General features: G+C 44.4%; 1 protein-coding gene across 3 annotated transcripts in view; it reads left to right on the top strand.

Annotated features, from left to right (window-relative positions):
* Positions 1-309: 309 nt before the first annotated feature.
* n4bp3 (NEDD4 binding protein 3) overlaps positions 310-9853 on the top strand; it is a 97361-nt gene continuing 87817 nt past the window's right edge. For 2 of the 3 annotated variants that reach the window (XM_033029687.1, XM_033029688.1), the window contains exon 1: positions 310-1061. The gene's annotated coding sequence lies outside the window, so the exon portion shown is untranslated. Of the gene's footprint in view, positions 1062-1143; positions 1272-9853 lie in introns of those variants that run through there. The other variant, XM_033029689.1, reaches the window with a different exon arrangement.

Genomic DNA, 9853 nt, shown 5'->3' with positions numbered 1-9853 from the left:
CTGGTGTTCTTTTCACAGTTGCTGCCCAGCTTGTTCAGTTGTTTCATTATTGTTAGTTTCTTCGGAGTTGTTTATTTCCTTTACATACACTGTGTTTCAAACTTTTCTGCTGGGGCTCTGTGCCTACTCTTCTGATCTGAGCGGATCTGTAGGCATGCAGTGTGTGCATGGGTATGTTTGCTCTGCTTAAGTCTGTGGTGTGTGCGTGCATTGGAGCGCGAAAGTCCAGAGACAGAAGAGATTGCAGATGCTGCAACTTTGAGTTCCAACGGTCCAGGCGGCATCTGTGGAGGGAAATGGACAGAATACGTTTCGGACTGGACACTGCTTCAGTGTGAAAGTCTGTGTGAATGAGTCTGTGTGTACCCGCGATGCCGGAATGTTGTAGGGTCATGGAACATTGAGTGGAACTAGGGATCAGTATGAAGAAGGTCCCGACGCGAACCAACACCTGTGCATTCTGACTCCAGATGTTGCCTGATTCGCTGGGTTCCTCCAGCACCTTGTGTTTTGATTGAGTGGGAGTAAGCACCTTGTCCCTTTAAAAATCCATATTTGAATATATTATAACTGCATCCACAACTTTTGTAGCCGAGCCTTACTCAATGTTATTGGACAAGCTGCATGTCCCATCGTTGCGAACTGAATATCATTTTCGCGTCTGATTACGGGTCGACATCTATTAACGATCAACTTGTCGATTTACAACCAGTGGAGTTCAAAGTCCTTTTTTTTGTTGCCGAAGGATCCAACCCCGTACTGCCTGAATTATCCAGTCCCTCTTTTGCGGCGGCCCGTTCCACTGACTTTGCCACTGCATCGAGTAAAGTCAGATTAGCGCTGGCTGCACTCTCACAGCGTGTCAGTGGGAGAGGCGGATGACCTGAAACCTCTTTCAGTGACTGCACCGAGTCTTGAGCGGGAGAGGAAAAAGTGCCGTCCTCCTGAGCACATCCAGTGGAAAACAGGGCAGAATGGAGTGAAAACCATCTGAGTGAGCCCACCGGTTAACCCAATGAATCCAAGCTAAACTGGAACCGAAAGGAGCGAACCCTACACGAGTGAGTACACTCAGTCTAAACCAGGGCAGAAAAGAGTGCGTGTACTCGAGTGCGCTAAATCTGAACCAGGAGAGCGGTCTAGTCCAGTGAGCGCGCCTGAACTGGGAGGACGTATAGTTTGTCCGACAGCCTCGGTAAAGCAGCAGGTTACGAGACTCGCCGCCGGTGGTGTCCCGAGCGGGCAGCAGTCACTGCGGTTAGATGTGAGGGGTACGTGTGGAAACTACAGGGTCATTGGCTGTGTCCCTGCGGGCGGAGTTGCTGCCGTGATAGTGGAGCGAGTGTAATCTTGTAATAAACACTGCGGTGGGGGTAGGGACAGTGTTGGGATTAATTGGCGAGTTTCTTTTGGTTTCTTCAGTTTGGCTGGTTATGCGCGGGATATTAGGCTCCGGTGGTGGTCTTGCGTGTCTGCCCTACACTTTATGCAATGCACTTGTCCTGCTGCTTGGGGGGAGGGCATCGTGGAAACTGAGCCGCCCGTTCTCCCGCTTGTTGGGAACTCCAGGAATCCCGTCGGTGGCTGGCAGGAAAGTGGAACACAATCAGCTGTGGAATTTGCATTCAACCTGAACTGCTGAAGGGAGCTTGTATGTAATCTTATCTTTGAAACTGCTTCAGACTTGTATGAAACGTTGTGTAGTGCTAAATCAACCAGTTTGATTTAAACTGGTGAAGTTAAACAGGATCCTTTCGCCTCCCACACTGTGGCATATAAATCTGAACGGGTTACAAAACCCTATGATAGTGGGTTTCGTATTGGGCTTCATTTACTGGGGCCTGTATCACTGTGACAGTCACGGCTCAATCCTTGACTGGTGACCTCAACCAAGTACCTTTAAGAGGAGGGGGAAATCGACACATTTTCAATCTGATCTCCTTTCGACTGTTCGTCAATGAATATCAGGTTGGAGCAAGAATGGATTTCCTTAAGGATGATTAGTTGACCCTTATATGTTTTAACGACCAGGAGGAACGGCGGTTTAAACAGTGTTTGAAGTATGAAAGTAATGCGATTGCGTTGATTATGATGACCAAACAAGTATTCGGTATCGGAGGTGCAAAGGGACTTGGGTCAGGATTTACAAAAAAGTTAATTTGCAAGTCGAATCGGTAATAAGGGAAGCAAATGCAATGCTGATATTTATTTTGAGAGAATTAGAATACAAAAACAGGGATGTAATGCAGAGGCTTATTTGGAATATTGTGGGCATTTTGGGCCCCATATCTGAGGGAGGATGTGCTAGCGTTGGAGAGGGTCCAGAGCAGGTTTACGAGAATAATCCCAGGAATGATTGGGTTAACATATGACGAGCGTTTGACGACACTGAGCCTGTACCCGCTCGAGTTTAGGAGGATGAGGGTATGAAACTTGCCGAATAGTGAGAGGCCTGGATCGAGTGAACGTGGAGAGGATGCTTCCACTAGTGGGATGGTCTAGGACCAGAGACCATAGCCTCAGAATAAAAGGACGAACCTTTAGAAAGGAGATGAGGAGGAATTTCTTCAGTCAGAAGGTGGTGAATCTGTGGAATTAATTGCCACAGACGGTGGTGGCCAAGTGATTGGGTACTTTTAAGGCACAGATTGATGGATTTTTGATTAGTATGGTTGTCTGGGGTTATGGGGAGAAGGCAGGTGAATGGGGTTGAGAGGAAAAGATAGATCAGCCATGATTGAATGGTGAAGTAGACTTAGAGGCGTAAAGTGACACAGTGTGGAAACAGGCCCTTCAGCCCAACTTGCCCACACTGGCCAACATGTCCCAGTTACACTAGTCCCACCTGCCTACATTTAGTCCATATCCCTCCAAACCTGTTCTTTCCATGTATGACTTGATGGGCCAAATATCCATGTATGACATGATGGGCCATATGGCCTAATTCTGCTTGTATAAGTTAAGAACATGAGATATGGATAGGAATGGCTTAGAGGTATATGGGCCAAATACAGAAGATGGGACTAGACAAGTTGGGCTGAAGGGCCTGTTTCCATGTTGTATGACAAAAACTCATCTTATTGAAGCTTCAGGTGGTTCTTGCTAATAAAGAAGATCTGGCTGTAACTCAAATGTTCAATCATTTCCAATTTAAATCTTGGTAAAATGAAAACTGCCCTGGAAAATGATATTGAATTTGGGACAAACTTTTGCAGTCCTTATTTTAAAAGATCTCATACAATAAATTTGCTGGATCAATGAAATGTATAACATTGGGGAGAGTGGGCAAGAAGGCTAATGGAATGTTGGGCACGTGGAGCAAAGTTGGGAAATGTTGATGCAACTTCAGCTGGTGAGATTCCCTACAGTTTAAATCATGTTCTGCTTACACTAGAGGCACTGTACTAGTTCACTAGGTTGGCTCCTGGGATGAAGGGGTTGGTGTAATCATAGGTGTTTAGAGGGGATCCTATTGGTCAGGGTGGTGCAGCGGTAGAGCTGCTGCCTTGCTGCGAATGCAGCAACGGAGACCCGGGTTCGACCCCGACTACGGGTGCTGTATGTACGGAGTATGTATGTTCTCCCCGTGACCTGCATGGGTTTCTCCGAGATCTTCAGTTTCCTCCCACACTCCAAAGACATACAGGTTTGTAGGTTAATGAGCTTGGTAAATGTAAAAATTGTCCCTAGTGTGTGGAGATAGTGTTAGTGTGCGGGGATCACTGACCGGCGTTGGGCTGAAGGGCCTGTTTCCACGTTGTATCTCTAAATTAAACTAAACAATAAGATTCTGACTTGATAGGCTGGATGGCTGAAAGGATATTTTCAATAACTAGCAAGCATTTTTCAGATATGGGGTCATCCACGTACAATGGAGATGGGGAGAACTTGCTTTTCTCTAGGTCGTGATTCTTTGGAGAGTTGTTAAGGTGAACTCTGAATATATTCAAGGCAGAGTTTGCTGGACATTTGCATGACCAAAGAATCAAGGAGTGGGGGTAGATGAGTGGCTTGAGGGGCCAATTGTGCTACATCTTGTTTTCTTGTGTTATATGTTTGCTTCAGCCCATTTTGTCCCAGTCTGCCAAAAAGGAATGATCATGCTTAATCAGACTCCCAGTTCCATAGCCTTGATGGTTTGGGATGAATCAAATGATCACCCTGATAATTGCAGAATTCTTTGCCATTTGTTTTTGTTTTTTTGTCACTTCAGGATTTTCAACAATCAGCCACTCTTCAGTAGCTCCCCCAAGTTGTCTCTAGTCCTTCCACCAGTTATATTAAATCGATATACTGCAATAATGAAAAAATGGCAATATATTTCCAAACCGGAACAGTGTGTAAGCTAGAAGGGAATCTGCAGGAAGTGGTGCATGTTCGAGGCTGCTGTCAGAGTATCCTTGAAGAGTAAATGCATGTATGTTGTGCATGGTAGACACTGCTGCAGTATTGCATTGAAGTTGGAGAGGATTAATGTTTGGAGTGGTGGGTGGGATGCCAATACTGTGGGCTGTTTTGTCCTGGATAGTGTCAAACCATCTGACATTTGTTGGAGCTGCACTCATTCAGGCAGTTAGTGAGAACATTCCTGCCTTGAGGATTGCTAGAAAGGTTTTGTAATGTTAGTTGGTGTGTTAACCACCATAGGGTACTCAGCCTCTTATCTATTGTTGAATCGTGGTGTATATGGGACTGTTCTGGTTGAGTTTCTGATCAATGGTGACATTCTGAACGATGGTAAGACACTCTGATTGTGGTAATATATGTATCTGTTGCTGCCATCGATCACAGTATCTCCAGGAAGCCTGGTTTTCAGTTGCCATTTCTCTGCTGACACTGTCTCAATTAACATGATAGTAGAACCCCTCAGAGTAACGCTCCTTAGTAACCCCACCACCCGCCCCCTTACTCCTCACACCTCCCCCCAATTATGTATTTACCACAAATATCCCCCTTTTTAATACAAATCCAGCCGCTCGCCCCCTTAAACCCAGTAATTATATATTTACCACAAATATCCCCCTTTTTATTACAAATTCTGTCAGAAATCTGCCTTTAAAAACCACTATAATCCATTTTGATCTTTAATCTGTGTCCCGGGGAACCACGTACGCAGTGGGAGTGTAGCAGGGAGCCGCGCGGGCCCAATCCACCCGCCGAACAACCGCGCCGTCGCCGCCGACCAGAATGACGACTGACGACCAGAATATGCCTGAACAGGTCCGACTCGCCCCTTCATTTGTTCCAGTGAAGGCGTTGCACACGGCAACCAGACAACAGTCTCTTGTCTTTTTCTGTTTGTTTTCTTGGGTGTAGTGACTATCGGCCGACCAATTACCCTCCGAGAATCAATAAAGTTTTATCGTATCATAATAATGGAGGATGTCCGTTATTTTTAATGCAGGACCTGGCCTCCACATGGGCTGTACGATGGTCACTCTTGGACAGGCGCATCTGCCAGTGGTCTTTTGAAGGCAAGGTCAAATGGACATTGCTTATGTTGGTTTGCTCATTTTTTCTCGGGGTGCCAGTCAACTATGCCTTTCAGCACTCGGCCGTCTTGGTCAGTGGTTAAACCTCTTGTGGTGATGAATATCATGGGGCGTGGAACCTGGGGGCTGCAGCCCCCCCCCCCCCTTGCTAGGCATGTTTCAATGTCTGGCTTTGGACGAGGCACTGCTGTGGTCTGAGCAACCTGGTCATGGGTGTTGGAGAGCCGGGGCGAAGGGAGGGATGGAAGCAGAGGCGGGGGCAGATGCAGATGGGGAGCCGGGGCTGGCGAGTGTTTGCGGGGCAGACGAGCCGCTCGCTGCAGCTCCAGCCATGGAGCAGCCAAAGTGCAAGAGTCCCGGGCCGTCGGAGGTGGCCAGGCCTCGGGTCGAAGGCGAGGAGGAAGCGTTGCACCGCTGCCTTGAGAGTCTCTGTGCCAAATTCGCTCTGGTGTCCGGCATGGACTAGGCTTGGTGCATCGTGGAGGACAACCAGTGGCTGCTGGAAGTAGGTACCAAGCACTGGGTAGAAGCGGTGGAAGTTAGTGGCCTTCAAATGGGAGTGGTTGGAGAAAGCATCCTGCTTGACTGCTAGATTTTCACTCTTACTGTAACTACAGGAAAAATGTTCCCGACGTTGGGGGAGTCAAGAACCAGGGGTCACAGTTTAAGAATAAGGGATAGGCCATTAAGGACTGAGATCAGGACAACTTTTCTTCACCCAGAGAGTTATGAATCTGTGGAATTCTCTGCCACAGAAGGCAGTGAAGGCCAATTCACTGGATGTTTTCAAGAGAAAGTTACATTTTGATCATATTGAATGGCGGTGCTGGTTCGAAGGGCTGAATGATCTATTCCTGCACCTATTTTCTTTGTTTCTATGTAACTTGCTCATGCTTGAGTATATGGCAATAAATCTTGACCACCTGATTTTGAAGCATTCATGCATAGTGGAGGTATAATGTAGTCGTGGAGTAATACAGTGTGAAAACAGACCCTTCGGCCCAACTTGCCCACACCCACCAACAAGTCCCACCTACACTACCTGCTTTTGGTCCATATCCCTCCAAATCTGTCCTATCCATGTATCAGTCTAACTGTTTCTTAAATGTTGGGATAGTCCCTGCCTCACCAACCTCCTATGGCCACTTGTTCCATAGGCCCACCACCTTTTGTGTTGAAAAAGTTGCCTCTCAGATTCCTATGAAATCTTTTCCCCTTCACCTTAAATCTGTCGTCTGGTCCTCGATTCACCTACTCTGGGCAAGAGACAGTGTATTGAAACGTATATTTCTAATGCATTTTAGATTTCTCGAAAGTCTTACTTTTAAAAAGGTAACGTATCCACAAACATATACCCCCTTTATTAATGTGATGGTTTGATGATTCTAAATTCAAATCAAAATGAAATATACATCAAAAGGAGAATGCATACTTTAAAAATACTCTTTTTTCCATGCGCAAAACATAATTTGTATGACTTTGCAAAAACAGGAAATGTTATGATTATTTCTTGTCCCATTTTTCAACTAGAAAAAAAAAAGCACTTGAAATTATAACACATTTAAAAGTTTTTGTCAAATTTTCTGTACCGTGGAAGGACTGACTCCGAACCTGGGGGGGGGGGAGAGATATATCCCCCCCCCCCTTCCCCACTTTTTGAGGTGGGGATGGCCTGCATTATTCCCCAGTTTTTGGAGGTCGAGCAATAACAAAAATAATAATCACCTCCTTCTATCTCTCATGTAGGCCCCTCATTATCTTAAAAATACTTCAAACAAAAAACATTGAAAAATACTTCTACAATGCACTAAAACATGATTTTAATACATAATGTTTCAACACCCTCCCCTGGCGAGGGAGTGGAGCGACCGAGCCGGGTACCCCCAAGGCCGATGATCAGTGATCGCTCAGTCCCCCCACCTTCAAAAATGCTCCACGGCCCCAGAATATTGAAGACCCACATTAGGAGCCCTTGAAATTTTCAGTACTGCATCTAAGTTTGCTCAAATGGGAGAGTATGACTCCTCAGCTAAAGGAGGATGATTGGTGATAATCAGTAGCTTGGGTTCGTGAGAATCTGACATAAGACTTTATGAAGTCTGGCATGAACGTTAAGGTCCCAAGGCTACTGCATACCACTGTACTGCTCCTTGCTTCTCCTATTGGGCAGGATATATCCAGGAACTCAGGCATGTTATCAGTAAGATCATGTGAATATAACTATGACGATGTTTTCAGGATTTGAGGGCCTGAATTGCAGGGAAAGATTGGGCAGGCTGGGACTGTTCCTTGGAGCACAGAAGGCTAATGGATGATCTTATGTGTATAAAATCACATGGAGAATGGATATGGTGAATGCACAGTTTTTCCCCATCGTAGGTCAATAAAGAATTAGAGGACATAGGTTTAAGGTAAGAGGGGAAAGATTTAATAGGAACCTGAGGGTCAACTTTTACGCACAGATGAAAGTGGGAATATGGAATAATCCAGAGGCAGGTAGTTGAGGCAGGTACCATAACAACATTTAAAAGACATTTGGATAGGAAAGGTTTAGAGGGATATGTACTAAGCATGGGCATAGATGGGGCATCTTGCTCGGCATGGACGAGTGGTACTGAACAGCCCACTTCTGTTCAATGACACTATGTCAGGTTGTTATTTGATTAGTCTGTACTGCAGTTTTCCAATTTAGACTAAAGTCCCCAGTTATTTGTGAGTGCAGTGAGTCACAGTGGTGAGCCTGACAGCACCAGAGACCCGGGTTCGACACTGACTATGGGTGCTGTCCGTATGGAGTTTGTACTTTCTCCATATGACCGTGTGGGTTTTTTCAGGCTGCTCCAGTTACCTCCCACGTGCAGGTTTGTAGATTAATTGGCTTTGGTAAATTGTTCCTAGTGTGTAGGATAGAACTGGGGTATGTGCGATAGCAGCTCAGTGTGGTCTCGGTGGGCCGACGGGCCTATTTTGCTGTATCTCTAAACTAAACTAAACGAGTTTGCAAGGTTAACTGGACTGACAATAACTTTGTGTGCCAGGTGATCTGACCAATTTTAACATTCATTTGTTTTTAACATAACAATGATGGTGCATTCAAATGCAACCTTGCCCACTTCAGATGGCGGATAAGATTGAGCCACAGTATTGTGGGTCTGGGATCACATTTCAAACAAATTCTACCTTGAAGATCATTAGTGAAACAGATTGTGTTCTTTTTTTTTTTTAAAAACAGCTAGTTTCAAGGCGACTATCAATGAAGATTTTTTCAAATTCTTGATGGGAGTGAAAAATATTCTAATAGCAGGAAAGTTGCATATCTTTCTAACTCTCAAATTTTAAGAATTATTTAACCTTTGCAAGATTCTTGAATTATAAGGTTTATCTTGGACCAATTGCTTCATAAATGCCTGATGCCACTTGAAGGTTAACATCTTAGAAAGAAAATCTAATTTGTTGGACCTCGCATTTACTTTGTGAAATTACTGACTGGTATTTTCCCAGTCTGGCAGTATCACTGGTTTGTCTCAGACTTGTACTGTCTGCACAGTGATGGTATCCTGTAGGTTTGAGACACTGGCATCAGTCTCTATGATAGTAATCTTAATAGTTTACAATAAAACATAGGTTGGTAGATAGATGATATTGGTTTTATCTGGTATGTAGATGTGTTTGACCTCTGCTAGGTAAACATTTCATGAGTTTATACAGTTTTAAAAATCATCAGGCATTGAATAATTTAGCAAGTCATGGTGAACAGTGAGTGCTTGAACTACTGTTAGTTCACTAAAACAAATCTGAGTTTGTATTGATAAGTCCTTGCTCTATCATTGTGTGTTTGTGTTAAGCTATTTCCAAATTAATTGCATTCTTTTGGAGCAACCTCTACTATTGTAAACAAAAGAAAATTAACAAAGCAGTCCTTTATCTAAATATTCCAGTCGATTGCATCCTTATGATTCATTGATGTTGTCCAATGCCATAAGGTTGTTTGATCAATTAAGATTCCATGTTGGTTATCTGCGCAATTGTTTTTTTTGGTGGTGATTACCTCAGAGGACCAATAGGCACACTGTAATCTACTAGACACTGTTTATAATAATAATAATAATAATAAATGTATTTGTATAGCACATTTAAAAACAACTCACATTGACCAAAGTGCTTTACATTAGTGTAGGTACTAATTTGATACATACAACGGTAGACAGACCTAACAATACATACATAAACTGTTTACAGCTCCCCCTCAGAGGGGCTCAAAAACGCTAGGGAGTAGAAATGGGTTTTGAGTCGTGACTTAAAGGAGTTGATGGTGGGGGCAGTTCTGATGAGGAGCGGGATGCTATTCCACAGTCTAGCTG

Source organism: Amblyraja radiata, chromosome 11 (genome assembly GCF_010909765.2).
Source record: "Amblyraja radiata isolate CabotCenter1 chromosome 11, sAmbRad1.1.pri, whole genome shotgun sequence".
In the NCBI taxonomy this organism is placed as follows: Eukaryota; Metazoa; Chordata; class Chondrichthyes; order Rajiformes; family Rajidae; genus Amblyraja; species Amblyraja radiata.
The sequence above is the reverse complement of the archived record's forward strand: the minus strand, read 5'-3'. Positions and strand labels throughout refer to the sequence as shown.